The 11,964-nt window shown below is 32.2% G+C and overlaps 1 long non-coding RNA gene across 1 annotated transcript; it reads left to right on the top strand.

Annotated features, from left to right (window-relative positions):
• The first annotated feature begins 718 nt into the window (after positions 1-718).
• On the top strand, positions 719-3,243 carry LOC114925076 (uncharacterized). The gene is made up of 5 exons (XR_011869914.1): positions 719-875; positions 1,022-1,132; positions 1,340-1,745; positions 1,992-2,053; positions 2,722-3,243. It is a non-coding gene; the product is annotated as an uncharacterized lncRNA (long non-coding RNA).
• Positions 3,244-11,964: the final 8,721 nt, after the last annotated feature.

Below are 11,964 nucleotides of genomic sequence, written 5' to 3'. Positions count from 1 at the left end.
ATGCTTTACCCGTTGAACCAGATGAAATATGCTGATAATTGGTGTATGAATGATTCATACCATAGTATTGGCATCTTCAAATTATGGATTCATGGTCATAAATGATTCTTTTATGACTAAACAAAATCAAAATTGATACATTTTTATTGTTTATTTCTTGTGATAAATAAATGATTACCAGCTTTCAGTGATCAACATACTAGGCAGTGGGAAAAATGATATGTTGATACATTTGTTCTCTCTTGGTGGTCAAAGAAATAATATGAACTTATGAGGTACCAACCTGGTGATATAAGCTATCTGTTATTGATGAGTATTAAAAAATTGGAGCTTAAAACAAATGGAAGAGTTGATACGAGATTTTAACAAACAAAACGATAAGCCATGTCACAAAGAAAAAGAGCTTTTATATCTATCTATCTATTATCTATCTATCTTCCTATATACAATCTTAGAACAGTAGATGGTTAGTTGTGCGACAAGTGTACAACCATATATCTATCTTCCTACATATTGAGTAAACACAAATGGAATGGTAGTTCAAAATACAGAGATTATCGCCGGTAAGGAAGAAGGAGCTCACGGTGATGGAAGGAGTAGAATGGCGGTGGTCGGTGCTGCAGTTGGGAAAGCGTTTGGTGAAAAAAATAGAAGACGACAGCAGAGGCTCTGAGTTTGTTTTTGGCGAGCAGCAGAGATGAAGAACAATTAGTCAAGGTGACGGTGGCTGTTGATGCAGCGTCAAGTAGAAAGAACAGCGGCAGTGGTGAGTGGTGTTACAGCTGTTAGTGAAGAAGGATCAGCTGACAGCAAGTTGACGACACCGATGAAGAGAACGGAGAGCTTGAGATCCTACCTTCGGTGGTGTTACAGAGGTAATTTAAAAAAAAATAGAAATTTATTATATATATATATATATATATATATATATATATATATATATATATATATATATTTAAAAAAACAACAGAAAACTATTTATTTATGTTTAATCTGCTTCTGTTTTGGCTGGAGGTTGAAGTTAGACTGGGTTGGGTTGGCAGAGGAGTTAATGGTGGTATGGCTGATTTGCAGTGATTACGACGGCACCCTTTCCAGCAACTTTGAACCATCTTCAACCGGTGCATATAAGGTATCTATTTTTATTTGCTAGGGTTTTATTGCTGCTTTCTAATTGTAGCATAAGCTAGCTTGGTCCAACTCACAGAAAGTCCTAGCCTTAACCTTGCATAGTTTGCACTTCTTCATATTTACCTTCTCAAATCTTGATTTTGTTTTGATTCTCAAATTAAAAAAATATCTTACTATTTTTATTCTCTGTTTGTTCTCTTCTTCGAAGGGTGAAGGAAGAAGAAGGAGAAAAAAAGAAAGCTGTAGGTTACGTTGCCTTATATTATAAGTGAGAAGCTTGGGTGGTGTTGGAAAGCATTATCCAACTGCCAAATGGGTTGTCATGTCTCAGAAAAAGAAGAACAAGCACAATCAGTAAGGCATAAACAGCAAGTTTAGGCGCTGATGGCAAAGAGAACTCAGAAATATGTAATGGTGGTTATTTGGCAGGAACCACATGTGATTGATTGTGCTTTGTTTTGTTTGTACATCTCACAATTAGTGATCCATTCTTGGTGGTGTTGCCGAAGGGGATAGATTAATAGTTGTTGGATAGACTTTTTTATCCTTTTGATGAGTCAAGTATGTACTGAATGATCTTAAAAAAATGGTGAGCATAGCAGCGCATAAAGAAGGTAATATTTTACAACCGATCAACACCTAATTTTTTATTTTTTAATCTTTTGGCATTTCATCTGATGCATATGTTCAGTTTAGATTGCCAATTAAAATCAAAGTATATCCAAACTCAGAATTGAGAAATTTGATGTCAGCTGCTGACATTTTTCTTTTTTTAATGTTAATTGGAATCTCTTTTTCTTCCTATCTTCCCCTCTCCTTTTCTTTTTTGGTGTTTTGATTTGGTTGTACAAAGAATATAGGATAATAGGAACCAAGACTGCTGGACAAATAAGGAGCCATGCATAGAAATTCTTCACAAAGGGTAATGGCTACCTTCTCATCTTGATCATATGTTAGGAATATGTATCTGTCCTTTTAACTTGCTGATGATTTATTTAGTGGTTCGGTACATCACTTTGTATACTTTAATCTATATAATTCACCTCCAGTGGCATCAAATAATTTTGTATCTAAACTAATGCTTTGGAACTTAGAAGGATCTCACATGAAAGTTAAGTAAATCTGATAAATTGACCATTTGTAGAAAAATTAAGAGCAAAAGTGGTTTTTTATGTTCATGTTTGGTTGAGAAAGTTGTGAGCACTTTTTAAAGTCTTTGATTTGGTAAATCATTTGCACGTGGAGGTATGGATAGATTCATTTACAGTATGCTTGTTATTTATGTTCCAATGTAAAATTAATAAATTATAATATCTGGAACTCATTCGAATTGTACCTAATATTAATGGTGTTTTAGCCATCATGAGTGGACCTGAGGCATGATAATCATGAATGTTACATCAGTGACGAATCTGTAGAACTTCTGGATTCCATTTACTCCCTTTTAGTATTTGGTTACCACTTCTGTATGCATGCGTCTAAATACGCTGGGTTCCATGTTGCTTGGTTGCAAATTATCAATTGATCGTTCACTATTTTCCTTTAATCAAATACTAATTATATGAAGTTTCCAAAATTGGGTTTAAATAGCAAAAGATAAGTCAGGACAAGAGCCTTTACCATCCAAGAGTCAAACCCAATCAACTGATGGGAATTTGCATGGAACGGATACAAATGAAAGTGTTCATGGTAGCAATCTTGAAGACGCCACGATATCAGATACTGAACTTTCAACAAGATTGCAGTCTATTAAGCAGCTTTTTGTCGAGCGCAGCGACAGTTACAACATTCCACAACTCAAAAGGCTTTACTCACGAATGATGAAGAGGGTTTCCCAAACCAAACTTGATTGTAAGACCTCAGCTTTGAGTTTTTTATTAAACTTTGTTAAGGATGATCCAAATTTTTAAATTACTGTGAAGAAGGGAAAGGTTCTAAGTTGAAGGTCATAATACACAAATCAAACTAAATAAATTTATTTACAGGCATTCTTTTCCTCAAATCCAGAGTAGCATAGCTATAGGAAACCACAAGATGTAGCTATAGGATGCTACGATTTATTGTCTATGGTAATTACATGCCAAATTCTGCTGGCATGGATAAATTTTACAAGTTGGCATTTTTTAAGATATTTTTGTTGTTTAGATATTGAAATTGATGTTTAGATAATTTTTTGTTGAAAGGTACTTTTAAGATAATTCTTTATTGGATTGTGTATCCTTTACATGGTAAAATATTTGAGATATTTAGAGTTTAAAAATACTATTTATATACCAAAATCAGTCATCAAAATTAGTCACTAATGTATTTATATATAAATACATGTGTTGTTCGATTTATTTTTAATATGTATTTGTATTTCAATATATATTTTATATGTTGGGAATAAGTAGTATGACCACAATCCAATCAATCACGTGTCAAATAATTTGTTATTGTTATTATATTAAAATGTTAATATAATAAGGTCCTTGATTAAATTTAGAGATTTATCATTGTGATAGTGATCATAATATTGAGAGATAAATCTTTTATAATTTAATCTAAATTGTTCTTGATCATAGGATTATTAAAAAGGACATTAATAATCCAAAAAGATCAATATATATATATATATATATATATATATATATATATATATATATATATATATATATATATATATATATATATATATATAATGGTTTTCATTGGATGAAGATTAATAGATCTCATTTATTAAATTATATATATAGATGGTGCATATAGAGATATGACCATTGAACTGACTCACTCTGAGAATTTTTAATGGTTATAATTACCACATATTTGTCAATAGGATATTCTCAAGATGAACATGGTAATAGAGTTTCCTTTGACCTGCGACTATCATAGTAATTAACAATATATTTATTATATTTTGATTCCGGACACCTAATACCCTAGGGTGCTAGTTGAATGGATATTGGGTATGATTTAAATACTTGTAGAATTAATGATTAGTCAATAAGGAATCTATCAACTCTTGGTAAAGAGTTTGAGCTCTATGATTATAATGATTGAGATGAATAAAACCTTGGCCAAGGGGATTGAATAAATGAAGAAATGAGTTTCTTAGGTCATTCACAGTTCATTATAACAATGGTAACAAGTTAGAGTTTGACAATTAAACCACACTCTAAAGGTTAACCAAGAGCTGGAAAGATGGAAGGAATTATACTTTGTTCTCCTGAGGTTCTTAGTAAAAATAGATTACTTCAAACTATCGGGTCGTTGAGGAGTGTTGCTAGACGCCAACCTTGATTAGTAAATTTAGTATGACTAATTTACTACCCGCTTAGTATTGAACCTATGGGGTCACACACTAACGAGTGTTCTAATATTTGCTATAGAATTATTTAATTATTATTTTGATTTGATCAAATAAATAATTATATTAATTCAAATGGAATATTATTATATTCTTTGCTAGCACCAAGAATATAATAATAATATGATAATTGAGAATATTAAATGAGATTTGAGAATAATTAGTTATTCTATTTCTGAATTTGAATTATAAATTTGGATGAGATCCAAATCGATTATGTTTTAAATTGTTATGATATGATTCATAAAATTTAAAGGATTCAGATTTAGAATTTAAAGATATGATTTAAATTTGAATTGAGATTCAAATTTAAAATCAATAACAAATCTCATACTATATATATGTACGTCAAGAGTACAGGAAAGTGAATAAGAGAGAATAAAACATAAAGGTTTTATTCCTTTACCTCTACACACATAAACGTATGTGAGCCTGATTCTTGGAGAAGAATTTTATGGCATGCAAAGAGTTGCAAGAGGTTTCTCAATTTAGATCAGATGTCCATTGGTCAAGGAGTTGACAGCAAAGGTTGGTCTCGGTGTGGATACGCATAGTGCCTTCGTATCATCGAAGGAGAAAAAGATTTTTACTAGTGTACTCAGGTATTTAGATCTGATCTACTATATATTTTTTATTGGAATAAAGTTTAAACACAAAAATAGATCTTTAAGGATTACTTTCTTTTCTTCCGCTGCGTGTTATGAACACATGGTAATCCATCAGTGGTATCAGAGCTTTGACTTTTTGTGTTTAAATCTTTATTCCTATTTTCTTAAAGATTGTGAATTAATAGAATTAATAGGATTAATTCAAATTATTTTTTAAGCATGTGATGTATTTATTTTCATTGAGATAGTTTTCTAATAAATTAATAATTAATTTATTTTAATTATTTAATTGTGATTAAATTATTATTTTTTAATATAAAAGTTATATTTATAATCAAATATTTTGTTTGATTTTATTTATTTATTAAATTTTATTGTGATTGAAGATGTAAAATATCTTTTATTTGTTTCTTATATATATAAGTGTATATATAAAGGTCAAATTTGATTTGATAATTTTTAAGGCTAAACGTTAGTACATGAAAAATCAAATTTTGATTTGATTGATGTGTTTTGAACACTATAATTTTAGAAATTAATTTTTTCTAATTTTTTTGATTATAAAGAGCGGCCTGACAACCAGGAGTTTTATTTTCAAGATAATAATCAGTAGATACATTTGATGTATTAGGAATTTAATTTTATATTTTACCTAGACAACCTAGGAATATAAAATTTAATTCATGAATACTGATAGAAATTCTCTAACAATGGAGATAAATCCTAAAAGTCAGGAGATTGTCAAAAAAAAATTTATCTCTTGTTTACAAGGAGCAACCTAACAACCAGAAGATTTGTACTCAATGATGGAATTTATTTATGCATATGATGATGTCTAAGGAGAATTAATTTTATACTTGAACCTAGACAACCTAGGGGTATAAAATATAATTCAGTTAAATAATCGTCTGACAACCAGATAATTATTTGGGATTATAATTATATGGGATATAATTTAATCATGTTTATTTAGAATAGGTATGAGTAACAACTTGACAACCAAGGTACTCATTTACGATTCTAAATAATTTTGTCAGAAATATAGATTTCTTGATTTACTTTCATATTTTGAATTTTTAAATATGTCCATCTTTCATATGGCATATTTGAAAGTAATAAATTGGCTATACATTGAGAATTGTTCTTATGTATGAAAAGATTATCATGGACATGATAATCCTATTGAAATAATATTGTCTAATAAATTTGGTTATGGAATAGTTAGAAGTTGTAAAGAATTTGGAATATTGTTTTACTGTAATATGGGTTGTTTTGACAACCATGAGTTCCAATTTCAAAGACAACTTACTATTTATTATTAAACATCTTGAGAAGATGTATGATGCCCAAAGCAAGATAGTATGACTATCAAAGATTTTATTTGAACTAGTGGGAGTATTGGGCAATATATTTTGAATTAAACAACTTTAGAAGTTGAAATGCCATTAGGCAAATGGCTTTTGCGAGAATTGTTCTTGCAAGCATTTTTGGAGATTTATTTTGTTACAAACAATTTATAATTGGCCCTAATATGATTAAGGTTTGTGGTCTTTTTTGAAAAATCCAATATAAGTATTGAGGATGCGAATCAAAATTGCTCTTAAGGGTTGGTTTGACCAATAATAAAGATATTGAGTATTTTTATTATAAGAGCTTAAAGTAAAATCTCTAACATCTAATTGATATTCTATTCAAATAGAGAATGAGATTCTCTCAACGCACAAATACTAGTACTCTATGTACTCCATCATGTTTAAAGAAACATGGAATTTGATTTAGCTAAGGATCACTGTTTTTTAAATATTTGGACTACGTTTTAGAAATGTTGCTAAATTAACAAATTTCTCACTAAATCATTTTTTTTTCATATGAGATATGGAAAAGGCATAAACTCAAACTCAAGAATATTAGAGTTTGGAGATGTCTTATATGTATTAAGAGATTGCACAACAATAGAATTGATATTAGGTCCGATAAATGAGATTTATTGATTACCCTAAAGAAATAATGAGATTATTTTTATCACTCTTCTTATGACAAAATATCTGTGATAAGAGGTTAAACTCATTTTTAGAAAAGGGATTCCATCTTAAAGAAAGAGTGGGAGTACAATTACTTTTATTAGAATTTGTATACCACTCAATAGAGGATATATTTTCTCCTAAAAGTATAAAAGGTTTGATCGTCAAACTAACTTTTCGAAAAAGTAGCCTATTTGTATAATGATACAATTCTATAAAGATAGATCTAATGGTTACTTAGATTTTTTTTATAATCATGTTCAATAAGGATTGTCCTTAAAATAAAATTATGCACTATTATAGTGGGAGATTTCATGTTTTGAGAAAACCTGATATTTATTATGCACTAGGTATATTTTACAAAAGGTCAAGCAAACATGCTCAAAAGTTAAGGTGTTTAAGGTCAAAAGAGTTTTGATAAACACAAATGTGCATTAAAATTATACACATGATTGATTGGCTCTAGTGCAAGTGGGAGATTATTGAGATAATAGTATGTCCAAGATCCAATCTATCATGATTGGCTCTCGTGCAAGTGGGAGATTGTTGGGAATAAGTAGTATGACCACAATCCAATCAATCACGTGTCAAATAATTTGTTATTGTTATTATATTAAAATGTTAATATAATAAGGTCCTTGATTAAATTTAGAGATTTATCATTGTGATAGTGATCATAATATTGAGAGATAAATCTTTTATAATTTAATCTAAATTGTTCTTGATCATAGGATTATTAAAAAGGACATTAATAATCCGAAAAGATCAATATATATATAATGGTCTTCATTGGATGAAGATTAATAGATTTCATTTATTAAATTATATATATGGATGGTGCATATAGAGATATGACCATTGAACTGACTCACTCTGAGAATTCCTAATGGTTATAATTACCACATATTTGTCAATAGGATATTCTCAAGATGAACATGGTAATAGAGTTTCCTTTGACCTGCGACTATCATAGTAATTAACAATGTATTTATTATATTTTGATTCCGGACACCTAATACCCTAGGGTGCTAGTTGAATGGATATTGGGTATGATTTAAATACTTGTAGAATTAATGATTAGTCAATAAGGAATCTGTCAACTCTCGGTAAAGAGTTTGAGCTCAATGATTGAGATGAATAAAACCTTGGCCAAGGGGGTTGAATGAATGAAGAAAAGAGTTTCTTAGGTCATTCACAGTTCATTATAACAATGGTAACAAGTTAGAGTTTGACAATTAAACCATACTCTAAAGGTTAACCAAGAGCTGGAAAGATGGAAGGAATTATACTTTGTTCTCCTGAGGTTCTTAGTAAAAATAGATTACTTCAAACTATCGGGTCGTTGAGGAGTGTTGCTAGACGCCAACCTCGATTAGTAAATTTAGTATGACTAATTTACTACCCGCTTAGTATTGAACCTATGGGGTCACACACTAACGAGTGTTCTAATCTTTGCTATAGAATTATTTAATTATTATTTTGATTTGATCAAATAAATAATTATATTAATTCAAATGGAATATTATTATATTCTTTGCTAGCACTAAGAATATAATAATAATATGATAATTGAGAATATTAAATGAGATTTGAGAATAATTAGTTATTCTATTTCTGAATTTGAATTATAAATTTGGATGAGATCCAAATCGATTATGTTTTAAATTGTTATGATATGATTCATAAAATTTAAAGGATTCAGATTTGGAATTTAAAGATATGATTTAAATTTGAATTGAGATTCAAATTTAAAATCAATAACAAATCTCATACTATATATATGTACGTCAAGAGTACAGGAAAGTGAATAAGAGAGAATAAAACATAAGGGTTTTATTCCTTTACCTCTACACACATAAACGTATGTGAGCCTGATTCTTGGAGAAGAATTTTATGGCGTGCAAAGAGTTGCAAGAGGTTTCTCAATTTAGATCAGATGTCCATTGGTCAAGGAGTTGACAGCAAAGGTTGGTCTCGGTGTGGATACGCATAGTGCCTTCGTACCATCGAAGGAGAAAAAGATTTTTACTAGCGTACTCAGGTATTTAGATCTGATCTACTATATATTTATTATTGGAATAAAGTTTAAACACAAAAATAGATCTTTAAGGATTACTTTCTTTTCTTCCGCTACGTGTTATAAACACATGGTAATCCATCATTATACTAGTGGCTAATTTTGATGTACATCTAGCATGATTGAAATAAAAAAAATACATATAATGATTAAGTACTGCTTTATTTGTTAATTCGGTAGCTACAAAATAGCTTTTTCTAAACAATAAAAATAAAAACATTTTGAACATGATAAAGCTGTTTTGGAATTTATATCACAAAAAACTATATATAAATTATCTTTACAACTAATTTTAAATTGTAAGTTTTTCAAAAACACGCAAAAACAACGAAGGAAACCTCATATATGTTCATGGCCGTTTCACAAAAACAATATATTCATCCATGCAACAGTTATTGGAAATTCACTTTCAAAAAGAAAACATTTCTGTTCACCAAAACATTAATGATAACAAAAGATAAAAGTAAACCGGGATAACAGATAACTTGGGACTAAGCAACAAACTCAACTGCTATACTTAATATATAGCACATCAATTGTCAAATCAGTAAAACAAAAACTACTTTTATTTTCCCTACACCAAACAGAAATCAAAGGTAGAGAAAAATCTAGAAAGTTTGCTGATTCTATGCCTTGGAGTCAAAATCACTAGCCGATTTTTGGTTGCTTCTTAAGTTAGCCAACACCCTTGCAGCAGCCGAGTCTCTTGCTTCGCGAGGATTGGAACAAGTGTCACCCCCCCCCCCCAATGAACACTCAAAGTCGGGTCCTTTATAGGTCACCAAAGCTCGGAATCCACCTTCATTAAGCAATGTATATATAATATATATATTGCATGTCAAATACATGATAATTCTTCAACATAGATATCCAAGCAACATAACTGTGTATCACAAGAATCTTGGCTTCTACAACCCTCTATAATGGCATCTATCATTGTTTCCAGACTGTAAGACCCAGAACTTTTGAAAAATCTTATTATGATCAAGTCTCAAATCATATAGTTATTTATAGCCTTAATTTCAGGAATTATTTTATTAAAGATAATTAAGGCGAGTTTTGATTTATTGAATTTGAGATAAGTTATGATTATTATCCAATTTTATAATTATTGGATTATTTTATATATTTAAATCATAAAGTTAGTAGTTGTGAAATAAAAAGGATTTTTATATGATTATGGACTAAATAATTAATATTTTAGAATATTGATATTGCTATTTTGGAAAATAAAGAAAATAAGTATATTATTTCTAATTATTTGATTGGGACATTTTATTGAAAATAATTTGCAAAATTGATGGGCAAATAGTATTTTTATACATTACTTTTGTTGGATTAAAATTGTCCCTAATTACTATATTACCCCTACTTTTATTTGAAATTACAAAAGTAACCCTAACCCTAGTTTTCAAAAGTGAAACCCTAACACCCTTTTTGCCTCAGCCGAAACCCCAATCCCTTTGATACCCAGTAGCGGCAACACTCTCCCCTTCCTAAAATCAAAGCACAGCCACACTCCCAATCCCTAACCCAGCGTCGCTATCCCACCTGCCGTCACCTTCATCATACGACACACCTACAGAAGTAGAAGGAAAGACCGCGCCGGCGAGCTGGACCTCACCGCCGCTGTCGCGCCATCGCAAAACCATGGAGGGAAAGGGAGTGTCGCGAGTCACCGTCCCTAAGCTGCAGCACCATGGAGCCATCCTGGTTGTGCCGCCTCTGCTGTTCGTGCTACCATCGTCGACCAAGCTCGTCGCCGGTAGTCACGTCGTCGCCGTCTCTGCCCAGCGTCGCCGCAGATGATGGGTCACCGAGAAATGCCACCGCTGCTGCTGTCGTCTTCGCGGCTTGAGTTGTTGCGATCGCTCCTCGCCGTGAAGCCCGTCACGAGCGCCGCTGTCAGCCTCGTGCTTTCGGGTGCCGTCGGTGGATTCATGTCGGCCGGATCTGCTGCAAGAGATCGGGAAGGGAAGCGTTCCTCAGATGGCAAACGGAGCTCGGTAGGGGCTGTGCGCCGTCACTGAACTCGCACGCAGAGGGAGATGAGACGCGAGAGGGAGCCGTCGCGGGGTTGCTGTCGCACCGCGTGGCTGGGCTCGCCATGGTGGAAGGTTGTCACCACGAGTGTCGCTACCAGAGGAGGAAACCACGCCACCGTGCTTGGCCACCGAAAAACGCCGCTGCCGTCACCGGAAAACTCTGTCGGTAAGGGTTTTAATTGATATTTCTGCCTTTTTGGATTTCGAGAAGGTTTTAATACTGCGTGGTTTTTATAGTTGATCCACCGGAGCTTCTGGCCGCCGTCGGAGCTGTTGCCGGGCCTGTTTGAAATCGCAGCTGCTTCGTTTCGCTAGTTCAGTAAGTATTTATATTTCGGAAAGCCTCGCGTTAGTATTCTGTTGTGTTCGGTTAATGAATGAGTTTTGATAACGTGGGGTCGAGTCCTGATTATTGTATGTTGCGATTAGTGTTGCTATGGTTATTGCGGATGTGGCTTGAAGCTGAGGTTGCGGTTGTTGATGATTTCGGGTTGAGGTGGAAAGGACTTGATGAGGCGTTTGGGTTATGGAATTGCGTTTTGAGGTAGGGGCACTTTCTGAAAACTATATTTTGTATATTGGAATTATTACATATGGGTACTGATGTGAGGATGTGTATTTGGTGATTGTATCAGTCCTATGTATTGTTTGGTTGTTTTGTATGATTATGGGTGTTTGTTTGACTCGACTGTTGTGTGGCATTGTGAAACGAAATGCTTTCGAAATTGATTCT

The sequence above is a fragment of the Arachis hypogaea genome, chromosome 13, assembly GCF_003086295.3.
Source record: "Arachis hypogaea cultivar Tifrunner chromosome 13, arahy.Tifrunner.gnm2.J5K5, whole genome shotgun sequence".
Classification (NCBI taxonomy): Eukaryota; Viridiplantae; Streptophyta; class Magnoliopsida; order Fabales; family Fabaceae; genus Arachis; species Arachis hypogaea.
This window is presented reverse-complemented; position numbering and strand designations above follow the sequence as displayed.